The sequence below is a fragment of the Rhipicephalus microplus genome, chromosome 1, assembly GCF_043290135.1.
Source record: "Rhipicephalus microplus isolate Deutch F79 chromosome 1, USDA_Rmic, whole genome shotgun sequence".
Taxonomy (NCBI): domain Eukaryota; kingdom Metazoa; phylum Arthropoda; class Arachnida; order Ixodida; family Ixodidae; genus Rhipicephalus; species Rhipicephalus microplus.
The window spans coordinates 260,519,235-260,534,873 of NC_134700.1; the positions used below are offsets into that span (position 1 = coordinate 260,519,235).

Below are 15,639 nucleotides of genomic sequence, written 5' to 3' on the forward strand. Positions count from 1 at the left end.
GACTTCTTGTTACAACCGATTGCAAGGCACAACCAAAACTGAAATTAGAACAATTTTTCTTCTTTCCTTTAAAGAAAACTCAAGGCAACTTTTCTTATGTTAGAAGAAGGGGCCACTTAGCATTTTATATGATTGAGAAGCACTAGTCCTAGGATATCACAGGCTAGTCAGCCTAATGTAGTGATGACCCATTATCTTCAAGTATTTATATCTAACGATAGAAGTTGTAAGAGCAAACTGCAGGACAAAGCCCTCTTTAACTGTCATGAGCTACCACCACCAAATTCATGTAAAAAGCCCCACAGCAATAAAGAAGTTGCAACAAACCGGAAACATTATTGTTGTTGTTGCTGTTGTTTCTGTTGCTGTTGTTGGCTGCTGGCACTTGCAGTGGCTGTGGCTGGAACATTTGTTCGGATTGAGTTCCCGAAGCTGGTGGGAACGCGGGCGATGTGACAACAGTGCGGTTCATTTGACGTGGAACGAGATTTCGTTGAGCGTGCTCCCTAAACTCCCGAGGCAAGCTGCGTGCTGTAAGGCTGTGGACCTAATAACAAAAAAAAAACAAGCCCAAAGCATCCATAAAACAGGAGAACAAACTTTTTCTCTAAATATATTTCAATAGTTACTTCATCTATTTACTATCATACAGTTTTATATATGCTTGTATAAACCTGTAAACTTGCCGACTAATTTTTTTTGTATGTTTGGCTTGCCAGTATGCTTTATGTTTTAAAAAAGTTATTAGGCAAATGCTATCAGGTATGTTTTTGTGCCAATTTTACCCCTTTCACACAATTGAATTTCTTTGCTGCATAGGTAGGCATGTGCATATAGTTACGTAACTGTAAGAGGAAATGAGAATTATAACATTTCTTTTACTACAGCTGCTTAGGGCAAAGTAGCTCTGCAAGCGATGACAAGAACTAGTTTCTTTTATTTCCTGTGTATAGTATCACCAAATTGAGCTGTTTGCCAGAAGATGCATAAGAAATAATAAACGTGTATGCATAGCATATTCATTCAATTACGTTGAAAATCTTGAATCATACTGAGAGTGTTATGCACAATATCAAAACCTTTGTTCAAACTTTAAAAAAAGACATACAAGTGCACAATCAGCATGACAGAAAACACATAACACATACCTTGTGCATTAACTAAATTACTTGTATTGCAAGTGCAAAAAGCAGTGTTGCAAGAGGACAGCAGCCTGATATTGAGAACAAGCTAGCAGTGAACTCCATGCAGTGTGTGCACAACAACGTGAAAACAAAAAGAAACAGGGACAAAACTGGTAAGCATACTGGCTTTGGATGCATCGCACTGCCATCAAATTCTGCTCTAAAGTAGGCATTTCTTGTAATGCTTGGCACACACACAAAAAAAAACTTTGTAAGGTTCCCCCCCACCCCCTTACGCAGTCAGTTTCTACGAAAACAACTCATGAACTTTCGTTGCGGTTTTTTCATTCAGTTATTTCTTGTCATTTATTTCTATTACTTATGAATGTACTCATGAACGTTCATTGTGGTTTTTCCATTTAGTTCTTTCTTGTCGTTTCTTTCTATTACTCATGAATGTATGTAACTATGTACTGCTCTCCTGCATGAACCTACAGTCTGCAGTATTGTATAAATAAAAACTTTTTAAAAATGAAGCGGAACACTGCAACCTAAAAATCTTCACGCATGATGTGTGCTAGAACCTTAAATCACACCTTTAGATTTGTTGTTCTATTAGTTAAAAGCGAGATCCCATTCACTCCTAGCATAAGAATCAAAATTCTGCATATTGTCACTGCGAAATATGGAAGAGGATGACGACGAAAAAGTGCTGAGCGGAGTGCTCTGAAACTGGCAGCCTTGTATGTTTTGTTGTTAAATATACATTGTGTATAAAGTTTCTTTCTCATACTAACAACTTTGGTGAAGCTGCATTAAAAGCAAAAACTTGGGAGCCTAGACCCCAATGGATGTATTAATCATAGTGGAGAAAGCATAACAACTCAGCAAGCAGCCCATGTTGCCTTGTAGGAACATCCTACGTGTACCTAACTATAAAGAAGGTAACAAAGGAACGTGCATCCATGAAATATCTTCTGCTGCATATGAAGTCCACCTTAAGAAACATAACTCATTTGCACTAAGTGAGCAAGCTAACTAGACAATGGAATTCTTACTCCTAAGTGAGGGACTTTTTACCCCTAAGTTTTCATTGAACCTGACTTCTTACATGTGTTTCATTAAAAAAAAGATACCATAAACCTGCTTTCGCTTCTTTCGGTACCCAAGCTGCCGCAGTGTTTACTTGGAGTTTCGTCAGTGTCATAATTTATATGTCTGCCCCTATGAAAGCACATAGAAAGCTGAAGGAGCTTAACCAACACGGCTTTGCTTACTTTTGAAATTCAAGTGAACACTAATGTAGCATGCTCCCTTTTAATTTAAAGGGTCTGTTAAATGCCAAACAAACTTTTCAAAAGGATGTCAAACCAATTTTCTAGGTAATCATAAAACGATCTTAGTACTAAGCCTCACAAATAATTTGCTGCAACAACCTCGCTTGTTAACTGGATACAAGGAGTAACAGGGATTTCTTGCACGCTTCATATGCTTACTCGCTTCTCTCATCCCAGTGAATGCGCCGTATTCTACAAAGGGACAGATGGCTTGAGAAAAAAAGGGAAGTCAGTGTAACTCAAGATTTTTAGCACACATGATGAAATACAATCACCCTTTCCAGTTGCGATTTTTGTGTGCGCTAGTGTGCCCACTGTGTAACGCTAGCAGCCTACGCCACGGCACCAGCACGTGGTGGCGCCTCCTGTTGAGAAGGAGCACACCTGATCCAAATGCCACTCTTGATTTACAAAATTTATAAGCCAATAGCATGCTATCTATTGATGGCAACGAAAGTGCTTTAAGAGTGAGAACAGGCCTCTGCGTGAAAAGAGTGCACCTGAGGAAATGAAAGCTTCGCACACCACTCTCTCCCTTCCATGAATTATCACGACATTTGGCTAAGCAGTTCATAGTGTCTGCTTTCCACATATTTCACCAAGCTTAAGGGACGCTTGTTAGATCACCTGTACACCTGCAGTCTGAAAACTTATAAAAACACGAGCCTCTGATATGATGACTAGACGACGAAGATATCGCACTTGGTAAAAAGGTTGTAAAAAGACAAAAGCCATAACACTCTCCCATGCATACAACAAAGTGGTCTTCACATAAAGCAGCAGAGAAGTGACAAGGAACACAAGGACATAATTTAAGAGTCAAATCACGAACATGCAACTGCACACGCATTGAGTGAAGTGGTTTTTTTTACGAACCAGACTTTTTCTCGATAGTGACTGAAAAGGGCATCATGTTCATGTTAACAGCAGTGCGAGAGCATTTAGCATTAGCAAAGCTTGATAAGTGAGCTCAAATATTTTGAACAGGTACACTGACTGACCTGGGGCCTTATTGATGGCTCATCAGAATCCTGCAAGTCATAAACCACATGCAGACATCTATTAAAAGCAAGCGCTACAGTAACATAGACAAAACACGACCTTACCGGGATAACTTTTAGTTCTTTACAACCATCTCATGCCACCTGTCAATTCTTTCCAGGGTTGTTTTGTTTCGTGCAATTCAAGGGCCTATCGGAATAGAGTCAGTGTGGTGCAAATTTTACTTTGAGCACATCACTATCATAATAGGCGTTTTTTACCGACCTCCGAGATTGTCAGCGGATTCTTTGATCACCTTGACAAATTTTATTAGTGAGCATAACTACAGTAGCGGAAATATAATCCTAATGGGAGACTTTAACGCGCCGGGAATTCAATGGTCCACCCTGTCTCTAAGCAATTCGCCCTCTCTAACAGACACAGAGCTGCTGAAATTTTCTCTGTTTCTCGGCCTAACCCAAGTTGTTCGAGAATTTACAAGAGAGTCTGCAGTTCTCGATTTAGTCTTTGTTAGCCCTACTCTCTTAGAAAGCACGTTTAACTGCCTTGTCACTGAAGGAATTTCCGATCATAAAGCCGTTTTCGTCTCACTCTCATGTCGTGTACCCACACCGAATATTGTGTATTCAACTCATCATGACCTTAACCGTGCAGATGACGTCAGTATCCTAACAGTTCTAGAGGATTCATTTGAAAATTTTGAACGGCTTAGTGAATCTAGCGACGTCAACGATTTGGTTTCTTTCTTAAAAGTCTTGTGCATTCTTGTATCACCCGCTTTATTCCAATAAAAACTGAGAAAAAAAATGTCTGGTTGTTATGGATGACGAGGGAGTTGTTACAACTGACACGTCGCGTAAAAAGGTTACATTGTTCAATTAGACGTCAGACCTCCCCGTCACTAAATGAGTTCAATAAACTTAAAGAATAATTAAGAGCCAAAACTAAAGCCTCCAAAGATTTCTATTACCAAGTGACAATAAAAAACCTGATGGTAACAAATCCAAGAAAATTTTGGAGCTCCATCTTGCCGAGTTCAACGGAACCACCCACAATGTACATTCATGGAGCTTCCACAAGCGATCCTGTCACTATAGCCAATGCATTTAATTCTTATTTTAAATCTATTTCGCCATTGATAATTTTCAAACACCTACCTTTTCACTGGCCAACCCTGCACCTTAAATTGGTGACGTATGTTTATCTGAAGAAGGCATTCTAAATTTGATACTTAACTTAGACACTAAAAAAAGCCCTGGCCCAGATAATATTCCCAAAACTTTTTAGTACGATATGCTTCATGTACAAGCCGCTACCTTATGATAATATACAAAAAATCCCTAGCAACAGCAATAGTTCCATTATCAAGGAAGCTTGCTAAAGTGCTCCCCTTTTTTAAAGCTGGATGCAAATCCTCGCCGGCTAATTACAGGCCTATTTCCTTGACATCTCACTCATGCAAAATATTGGAGCACGTCATATACAAACACATAGTAGAATTTCTGGAAGCTAATAATATTCTAAACCAGGTTCAACACGGCTTTAGACGCGGTTTCAGTACAATCACTAAACTTACCGAATTTAGTCATGATGTTATTGAAGCCATTGACTCGGGTTATCAGGTAGATGCTATTTTTATCGACTTATCAGAAGCTTTCGATACAGTTCTCCATTCCAAACTTTTACTTAAACTTAATTTCATATTAAAAAACCCGCTGCTCATAGGTTGGATATCTAGTTTTCTCTCGCACCGCTCGCAGTATGTATTTTTTAACTCAACGGCATCCAGTACCGCTGGTGTAACTTCAGCTGTTCCGCAGGGCTCAGTACTTGGACCCCTTTTTTTCTTAGTATTTATTAATGACATATCCGGTAACATAACGTCTCAGATTAGGCTATACGCCGATGACTGCGTGATTTATCAAAAAATTACTTCTGGTGAGGATCACGGGAAACTGAACAACTCATTTTCCAATTTTTGCACTTGGTGCCAAACCTGGCAAATGAATGTAAATTTCTAAAAAACTGTGTGCATGACATTTTCTACTCGGTCATCCGCTCATCTATTTCCCTACTTATTCGATGGTTGTCATTTAACAAGAAAAATGGAATATAAGTACCTCGGCCTTCATTTCACTCACAACATGTCCTGGTCCAAACACATTGATATTACGTATAATAAAGCCCTGAAGAGATTAGGTTACTTACAGCGCGTTCTCCGTGTAGCACCAAAAGAAACCAAGCTCTTAACATTTAAAACGTTAGTACGGCCATTACTCGAATACGGTTGTGTCGTGTGGAATCCACACAAAGCGTCCGACATTGCAAAACTAGAATCCATACAAAAAAAGCCATCCGTTTTATCTGCCGAAGATATGACCGGGATTTTTCGCCTACGTCCAACTTAGCACCTTTGGGTTTAACTCCTTCATCTGCCAGGTGCCATTCAGAATGCTTAAAGCTCTTGTACACCTTGATTAATTCGCCGCGCTTGCCCTCGCTCCACAGGTATCCGCAGTTTGCCATACCACCCTCTGTTCACACCAGGAGTCAACATGCGCTAAATATTACGCCACTTCACCCCAAAACTGATTTGTTTAAGTATAGTTTTTTTCCCTTCACTATTGAGCTCTGGAACTTGCTACACGGCGATTCCCGCGGGCTCCCTTTGGAGCAGTTTCTGAGTGCAATATCACATGCGTGTTAAGTAGATATTTCCATGTTCTTTTGCTTTCTGTGCTCTTGCTCTGTTCACTCTGTATCTTGTGTAGTACTATGAACCACAAATTTGTGCCATATGCTCATGTTTTTGTTTCTGCTTGTTACCACCTGATCATTTGTATGTCCACTCCTGCAATAGCCCTAATAGGGGCTGCAGTATGTATAAATAAAATGAATAAATAAATAAATAAATAAAATAAGATAGGACAAAGCGAAACTTATTTTTCAGATCTTGCATGGCCAGATCATAAATTTTGCAAAACCAAAAAACAAAATGCATTTCCCACTTTCATTACCACGTTTTCCAATGTATAAGTCACACCTTTGTATAGGACACACCACCTACTTTTCCCAACTGTCGCGAAATACCATTTTACATAGGATGCACATTTTTAAGCCGGTCAACATAATAAAACTATATGATGCACACATATATTTATTCATCGCAAAATGCGTAGCCTAACACAACACTGAATATCTATAAGCAGCATTATAAAATCCAAAAACAACACTTTCCTAATGAATATAAAACCAACTTTGTTGCCCTTCACTCGAAGCTACATCCTCCGGCGCACTGTCATAAGTTTTTCTGGCTCGGTTAGCACCATCGCCAGGTTGGGTGCTGTTGGCCTCTGAGTAACTCATTCACGCGGCATTACAAGCCCCGTAGAGCGCATCGTTGGCGTTGGCTTTAGGAAATATGAGACTCGTTGGGGACACGCAAAATCACACAGCTCACTCAATAACGCAACTACTGAAATGCCCAAACCACTGAACAAAAGCGCACGAAAGGTAAATGGCAGCAGGAAGTCGCAAGCTTTGACTACTGCTGAAATGCCAAGAAGTGTTATAAGGACACTGATGATGACAACAAAGTGGTGCTTTAATTGTTGTAACTGGTGGATCGCAGGCGCTACAGCGTCCCCGTAAAAGATAGAGGTCGGTTAGTCAAACTTCATTACAAGTCCTGAGAGATGCGACTAGCACACAGTAGAATGCCCTTTATTTAATGCATCAATCCTACGGGTTTAATGCTTTATAAAGAAACAACTAGGGCAGCAAGATAGCACGTGTGATGGCAGTGGCCTTTATTGTGGCTAATATCTTCGTGGTCGCTATGCTGCTTTACCGGCAATTGGCTGACATCTGAGATCACATTTTTTACAAATGTTGTCACGTGCAGCTTAGCAGGATTACAGGCAAAATATGGACACTCTGGTCGCTCAAGATCGCATAAAACTTCATGTATATAAGACGTACCTGCGCAATGTTTACAAAAAAGGTGCATTTTATTCTCTGGGAAATAGAGTATCTGTGTAGATGGGAAACTCCTCATATACTTATGATGATTCCCCAGTGATTTACCCCATAAAATCTCGGTTGGTAAGACTCGCAGGGCGCGGGTTCGAATCCCGGCTGCGGTGGCTGCATTTCCGATGGAGGCGGAAATGTTGTAGGCCCGTGTGCTCAGATTTGGGTGCACGTTAAAGAACCCCAGGTGGTCAAAATTTCCGGAGTTCTCCACTACGGCGTCTCTCATAATCATATCGTGGTTTTGGGACGTTCAACCCCACAAATCAATCCATCAATCAATCGGTTGGTCAGACTTGTTTTGTTCTCCTATAGACAAGCACATCCTTACATTTGACATTTTACCAAGCCGAACCTAGTGGTTGATAAGAATCCCGTGTGACATTTGACAAACTTGCAGTCTTTTCTAAAAGATCGCACATCGTCATTGCAGTGCGAATACATGACGCCACACAATTCAGAGTATCAGGCAACAATGAAAATGCGACACCTCATTACGCAAACGTTTACCTTTTTGATAGACCAAGCATCTTGATGTTTGGCTGCTACATGACGTTCTTTTTGAATAGAGTTCCCCTGGCCATTGAGCGCCTTCTTTCCCAAGATCACCTTCTTATCAGGAAATATGCTCTGTGTGGCAAATAGAAAAAGTTCAGTAAGCGAGTTTAGTTTTCGTTCGAGTAATCGAAGCAAACAAAAAAGTAAACCAGCATAAGGTCGCACATCCCAAAATACAAGTTCTTGATCTAGTCATTTATCGTAAATAATTTTAGAAAAAAGGTGAGTGAGTGCGAAAGCAACAAAGGCACTAAAAAAATCTATATCCACCACCAGATACAAAAATGACCAGCAAGTAGTTGTCACGTTCATTAAAACGAAATAATTTAATTTGACTTGGCTGCAGTTTCTGAACCAGTTCTTGGGGCTTTTGTGATGGCCTGGCTTCCTTCTTGCGTCCACGTATTCTCGCACTGTCTCTTTCAGAATGATACGAACCAACTAGCTCAGGTCTCTGTAATTCTAAGTACTTGGTGATTCCTTGCATTGTGCCACACGAGTTCACCAAGTGCTAATGTTGAGCATCATTGTTGTGCTTCGTGGCTGCTAATCAAATGAAAAGTAGTGCAACAAAATAAGCAGTGTCATCAGCTGGTGATGGCCAATCATTTTCAATCATCGATATGAATCAAAATTCATTTTGCATTCATTCATTTTGCATTCATGGATATGAATGCAACGAGTTTCTTCTGTTTATTATTGCAGTGCTTTCCCACGTTGAAAATGACAACATAGAGGTGCCCATTCACGCCACTTTTTTATACAGAAATGCATCTCGGAAGATGCTGTTGAAATAGAACTATTTTTTATGACTTACAAGTGCACAGTAATATATGCTCACAACTACCAGGCCATCAAACTTGCAGCTTGCTTCTCTTTAGACTAATTTAAACAAAGAGAAAACCATACCTGCCAAGTTCAAGGATTCTAAATCCGGGATATTTCTGCAATTGGGGAGGGGAGGGTTGAGCCAATTTATTGCCCCCCCTCGTTTGTTGCACCAAAAGAAGCATAAAACATCGCAAAAAAAAGGCGGGGAAGCCCGTAAACATCAACGATGCATTCTTATAATGGCTTGGAGTGGCCGAACACATGAAGGTAGAGTTTCCCAACTGCAGTAGAGGGTGCGAATCTCAAAGGGGGGTGCACGAATATTTGTATCTTCGAAAATTTTGCATCATGAAAAAAACTAAAAAATCTATTTTTGTCAAAAGAACTTGCATATGTCTTGCTGGGACACACACGAATGAATAGGACGGTGCAACCAGCTTCCAGGAAAGTGTGGGTGAACGCTTCGCTTGAGGCCAACTGAAAAGTAAATGTCAAAGTATAGCCAAAGTACACAGACTGACAGGAACGTTATTTAATTCTTTGGACAAGAACGCCAATACGCTTCTAGCCTTTATCACGCCTTTATTGCCTTCAATCTACTGGAGCATTAGCCCTCGGCTAGTACCGTATTTGCTCTCATAATCCTTGCACTTTTTTTTTAACGGAATACCGATGCAAAGTTGGGGAACTGTGTACAGTTCTCCAAGGTTATGATAATTTCATGAGATGTACATGCGAGTCTGGGCCATTTACTAGAGAGTGCGAGTTAAATTAGCCTGTGAAGACATTTTTGTGCATTTTCCAATATAGGAACTACAGGGCAAGAAGTTTTTTTTTTCCAGGTCAACGGCATTTTTATTAATGCTCCCCTCGACTTATGTCAGGTGGCATTGTCACGTGAGCATAAACTTGTAGAGCTGTACATCACTACGTGTTGATGCAACGTTCTGCAATGATTCTATCATTTCTAGCTGTTTTCTATAGAGCTTGCATGACAGGTGCTCCATTAACTGCAGTGGTGCTAGCTTCGATTGTACAATAAATTTTTCTTCGTAAGGTTGCATTCAGTTTTGATTTCATTCCCATGTTTGTACTGCAGCAGTACATAGCAAAAAATAAATTTAAGTAAGTAAGGGATAAGATTCAGCCCGTAATCTACAAGCCTGATATATTCTGTGATGGGAAATGGCGGAAATTGCAAGGAACTCGCTTTCCTTCTTGTATAGCGGCAGGAACAGGGAATAAGTGGTCGTTGCTATGTGTAATGTTTGTGTACGTTGATATCGGTACAGGAGCTTATAAAGAGCAGGGCACGACCTATTGACATTGTACATGTGACCTCTGTTATGTAAATGCATCTGTTCATGCTTCTATATGTAGCTCTGCATCCCTGCACATTCAGGCCAAGCTTCATTTCTTGTGCGTTTTTTCTGACCATTGCAGTGAATTACGTATTGCTAACTGGGCTGCTTGTTTAAAGCAAGCACGAGCCAACGAATTGTTTCCCTGCCCTAATATTTCATTGACGAAGGCAATGCAAGTTAGCTAAAGAAGTACTGCATCAGAACTGCTGGGTATATTTTTTTTAGAAAATTAAAAGAAATGTTTATTTTGGGGAAAAAACATGTATTTGAAAGTAATGCTGTTGCACCACGAGTAATTTTTATGGTATGTAGGGTAATATGAAACCAAGTGTTTCGATATTCATCACAGCCATTGTATTCAAAATTTCTAGGCAAAACTCGTTAGTACTTAACAGCTGATTTCAAAGTTACTACCTGTTAACCTTGTTCTGCTGAAATAAAAAAAAATTGTATCTGATCTTCCCATATAAGAACTGCACGGCCTATCCTTTTCATTGTCACAGTTTCTACAACTCGATTTATGTACTCAAGGCTTGTGTGAGGGGGCAAATGACGTCGGGAGAAATCGGTGCAATGAAACAAATACTTAATCCTATTTCTGTTCAAGCCCTAGAAACTTCTTCAAAAAGAGGTTACTAGTTGTACTGCTGCATTATATAACCGTGCGATCATAATTGTTGTGCCATCACTTGTTAACCAGCAACAAAAACAACAGTAAACTACCTTAATCACATGTATAATGAATTCATATTTTAAATGTAACGTATTGTAACTAGTGAATTTGCCAATTATCTTTAATAAATAATTACAAAATCAATATCTACCTTAATTGTGTCGAGAATAATAAGCCGGTCGTTCACTCTCACTTGCATATTGGTTACGCTTGCACTCAAGGGCTACTCACTGGTGGTTATCTGCATGTCTGCTTTTGTTGCTGCATGTTGTGGTGGCTGTTTCGTGTCTTGCTTGTGGTGCGGCCTTTCTTCCATGCGCTTTGTTGTTATGCACTAACCTCGCACGGTTTTGGAATCCCGTGTGGCAGAATCTGCCAGTCGGGCGGCATCCACCTTTGGTCATACAGCGCACATGGGCTGAGCGCCAGGCAGCGATGCAGCCTGCTAAGGTAAAGCTGACTTGTTGCTGTTAACACCTCGGTGGTCTTTGTATTGTGGTGTGTGTGGGTGTGTATAGTACATTGGCTCTTTGGATGGGGTGCTTGCGGGAAGAAAATCTAGCGCATAACATGCTAGTAATTTAGACTTGGTGTGCAAGAAAACTAATTGCTGAAATGCATTTAGCATTGCTGCTTCAGGATGGGGCCTTACTTTAGAGCTTAAGCTTTCGGTAAGAGCCTGTGTGAGAGCATCGTTACTACCAAAAACTCCAAGCGTGCAGACCGCTCCATTGGTGGCACCTCATGGTACCGTGATGCTGTGGTTGACCAGTGTGCAATAGATGTGTTTGGGCAAATAAGACTCTCTTTGATTGAGTTTAAAAAGCTGGAAATTCCTTCAATAAGGCTATAACCTAATTGACAATCTTTACCTTAGAAGGTAGATACAACGTGGTACATTTCTCAATTCTGGCATACTTTTAGTGAGTTTAAAAAGCTAGAAATGCCTTCAAAAAGACTATAACCTAATTGACAATCGTTACCTTAAAAGGTAGGTCAATGTGACATATCTACTCAATTCGGGCACACCTTTAGTGTTATCTCGCAGTTTGGTTTGAAGACCTCTGAAAAGCTAAACTTTGTTACTATGTATTTGTCTGCAGAACTCCTTTTGTTCTGTGTGCAGAAGTACTGTGTTAGCGAGGTCTTTTTTTCTTTAATACTAACGTCAGTGCTAGTTTTGCATACAGACTATTGGGCTTTATTGTCACTTGCCAGGATGCAGTGAGAAGCACATTGGATCTTGCCCACCAATCACTCTGATCGCCTCTGTGATAGATGGGCTCCTACATATAAAAGTGACATCTCAATTTCGTGCACATTCCAGAGTGACGCAAAGCTGCCAAAAATGCCGTGGAGTTTTGCTGCAAGTTTGCCTCCCTGTAACATTTTCTTTAAGTATGCTCCCATTGCCTCACAGATTCGTATTTTAGCACTTTGAACCCGCAATCACGTGTTTGACAGTGCAGTGAAGTTGTTAAAGTGAATACCAACTGTTTCTTCACTTCACTAATTCGATGCAATCTGATGCACAATCCAGGCAACTGCCGAAATTTCTTAATGGCGTCAAGTACTCGTCCAGTGCTAGCCACACGAGTGGTTACGGAATTTCGGGTTAAAAACATCTGTTTTCTAACAGTCATTGTATTGAAGGTGTGGTACGCCTAGCAACATCACACGCATGAACTGTTACCATTAAATTGCACTAAACTTATGTTCGATGTGTGCATTGCTTGCATGGAATCACTGCACATGTTGCACAGAGAATGCAGAGTATTTTTATATGCAGAGAAAAACCCTCGTGTGTGTCCACTTTAATGTCAGTTACAATGAGGTACGTCTAAAACCCTGTTATAGCTCCTAATTTTAACACAAGCATCTTTCTTTTTTTTTTCGATTTTAGTAAAGACTGTGCATCAGAATAGAGTAAATATGGTAGTTGTTCATTCTCATAAGTTTGGAATGGTTTAGTTGAAGGCAGCATTGTAAAATATCGCTGTCACTGCAGACGTTGCTATCTACATGTTCAGCGAAATGCTCTTACGCTATAGACAATGCAAATGTGGTGGTCTGGGCTTTCTCTAGGGCTCTTTAGGTTTCTTATGTTAAAGGAGAAAACAGACAGTGGCGCCCACAGATTGTTGCTTTGCTTTAAAGAAGTTGGTGCGATTTTTATCAGCAGATATTAAATTTTGAGGAGTAGGATATGTATGCAGTTCAGATTTTAGTTAATAAATTGAGGACTCTCCTGTGCTCTATATACCTGCCGTGCTGAGTGCTCAATTTTCTGTTGTGTAACAAATTCTGCAAAATTGGTTAAATTTACAGCTGTTTAATAAAAGCCTGCATGATGTTTATATAGTAAAACTTATGAAAGTAGTGGAAAACAGCCATCAGTTTTTTTGTATAATATTGAACACCAGGAACGTATTTTTTCTTGCAGATAAGTTACAAATTAGTGATGCTTTTCTTTATATGTAGTACACATCTTGGTAGTTAATACGTATTAAATTGTTTCCATGAAAGTTATCACATTATTTATTTCCTTTGAATCACAATATCTGCCTTCATATTGACTGCAAACATGATCCAACCAGGTAACTGCACATCAGGAACACAGGTCTAGTGTCGTCCACCAAGACAAATATTATAGTTGGAGCGCAATATTGCAAATTCAGGAGACTGTATCTTCATGTTTTACTATTGTGTCTTTCGTGGGCATGAATCACGTATGCCAGCTTGTTTTCGAGCAGTAAAATAAAAAATGTAGTTATTGTTCATCAGTACTATCTCAAAGGACCCCTGACAGCTAAAGTTTTGTTTGCAATATTTTTTCAGTGATTTGTAGCTTTGCATATGATAATACTGAAATTGAAACGTAAATACTATAAAGCATTGTATAATTTATGCCAGCATGGTTAATTCAAAATGATTGTGTACCAGTTCTAAACAGCCACCTAAATACTATTAAAAAACTAGCGCCCCACGACGAGGCGTCGCCTGAGACTATGTGGGCTCAATCTTCGGTGACATTGAACACGCTCGTTTCTAATAGGGGGACCCGCAGGTGGTGATGAGTGAAACGATGTAGACGCTTTGAGCATGCTCTCCTCAGGCGAAAAAGAAAGCATTCCTGGCATAAGCAGCCAAAACCTACCTTGAGAGCAGCCCGACAACAGAGCGAGAGGGGTAACAAACAATAGTCCTTACGGGTGCCATTTGGGGTATTGTGCATGCCCCGAAAATGTACTCCGATACCATCAATAATTGCTTGACCTCTGCAACGTCACTAAGGTGCCCCCTGTCTACGTCAAAGCACAGAAAATGTCTATTGCACCTGAATACTTAGACAAGCTTGCACCCTTACTTTAAAACCAAATTAAAATATCTTATAGGCAATGCTGATCACTAATAATCAATCAGAAGTGCATACAGGGCTCTCAAACTACACATACATCTCTTGTTTCCAAATTTGATGTCCGGGTCCTTTAATTATGAGTGATTGAATATCTTGATGGTTCCTATGGATAGCTCAGTAATATTGAACATCTCTTCACATTTTAGAGAGCATGCTGAAGCCTTGATTTTCCCATTTTTTGACATCTGTGCTGTTCTTAGAACAGTGCAGAGTGTGGTTTGGGCAACTAGTTTACCAATTGTTGCCTATTTTGTAGCTTGAATACTGTGCAAAAGGTTTATGTAAACATTTTCTCTAGTATAGGCTGCATATTGGCTGCACATTGACTGTGCCTTTTGCTGATTGCGTTTACAATTTTCATATTTGACCACTTCTTCTTTTTGAAGTTTCGCCTCGACACAAATTTTCGTCTAACACTTTTTACAACCACGTCTGGATTGCAGTGCGACTCCTTCACGATGAATACCTGTCACCTTAGGTAACTGTTCTGCAAACAAACAAATAAACTTCTGCAGCTTCGGCAGAGTGAAGCGTGTCTACACTGCTGTACTTTAGCAGCCTTTTTCTGTCTATGCACGCATTTGAATATAGTACCTAGACAGAAGTTATTATTGATTGTGGGCTTAATTTAATGGTTGCATTGCTCACATTCATCATGTTTCTAAGCATCAAGACTATTCTCTGGTAGTAAAGTGGACAATAAATGATCTTGCATAATTACTTTATGAAGAGGTTAGGGACATGGACTACTTTTCCTGGCATGTTCAATTGCACCTCTTGCTTAGGTACATTTATTTTGCAGGTCGCAAGAGGGGAAAGCTCTCTTACTTACGACAACACATCAACATTCAAGAATGTTGATGAGCAGACAGAGCTTGTGCCTTCGGTTGAACTGCTGAATGCACCGCCAAAACCCGGTTAGTGCATGTCATCTTGGCAGAATGCATAAACATATCAGCTGCTTTACATATTCTTCCTGATCTGTACATTTCTTTTTCTTTGCCCTTGCAGGAACTATAGCAGAGCGTGAACATGCCAAGTGGCTGAATGCCGTGCCTTTGCCGAACAACCCCTACAGCGTAGAAAACATGTCGAGGCGGGCCAGTGAAAGTCGCCGAGACTCCCTGACCACTGCCAAAACGAGCTCTTCGTTTGACACACCACTCAAAGACGACAATGAGGAAGATGGTTGCTCCTCACCTGTGCTTCCTTCTTCCTACCTGCGGGATTATTACATCAATAATCCTAAGCTTGTTGAACAAGTAGAGGCCTCATCTACATGGCGATCATCTTTACAAAG

The 15,639-nt window shown here is 40.2% G+C and overlaps 1 long non-coding RNA gene across 1 annotated transcript; it reads right to left on the bottom strand.

Moving 5' to 3' along the window:
- Positions 1-337: 337 nt before the first annotated feature.
- Positions 338-8,381, bottom strand: LOC142814749 (uncharacterized). Its single transcript, XR_012895077.1, has 3 exons — positions 8,006-8,381; positions 3,463-3,492; positions 338-547 (listed from the first exon to the last, which is right to left on the bottom strand). It is a non-coding gene; the product is annotated as an uncharacterized LOC142814749 (long non-coding RNA).
- Between the last annotated feature and the right edge of the window lie 7,258 nt (positions 8,382-15,639).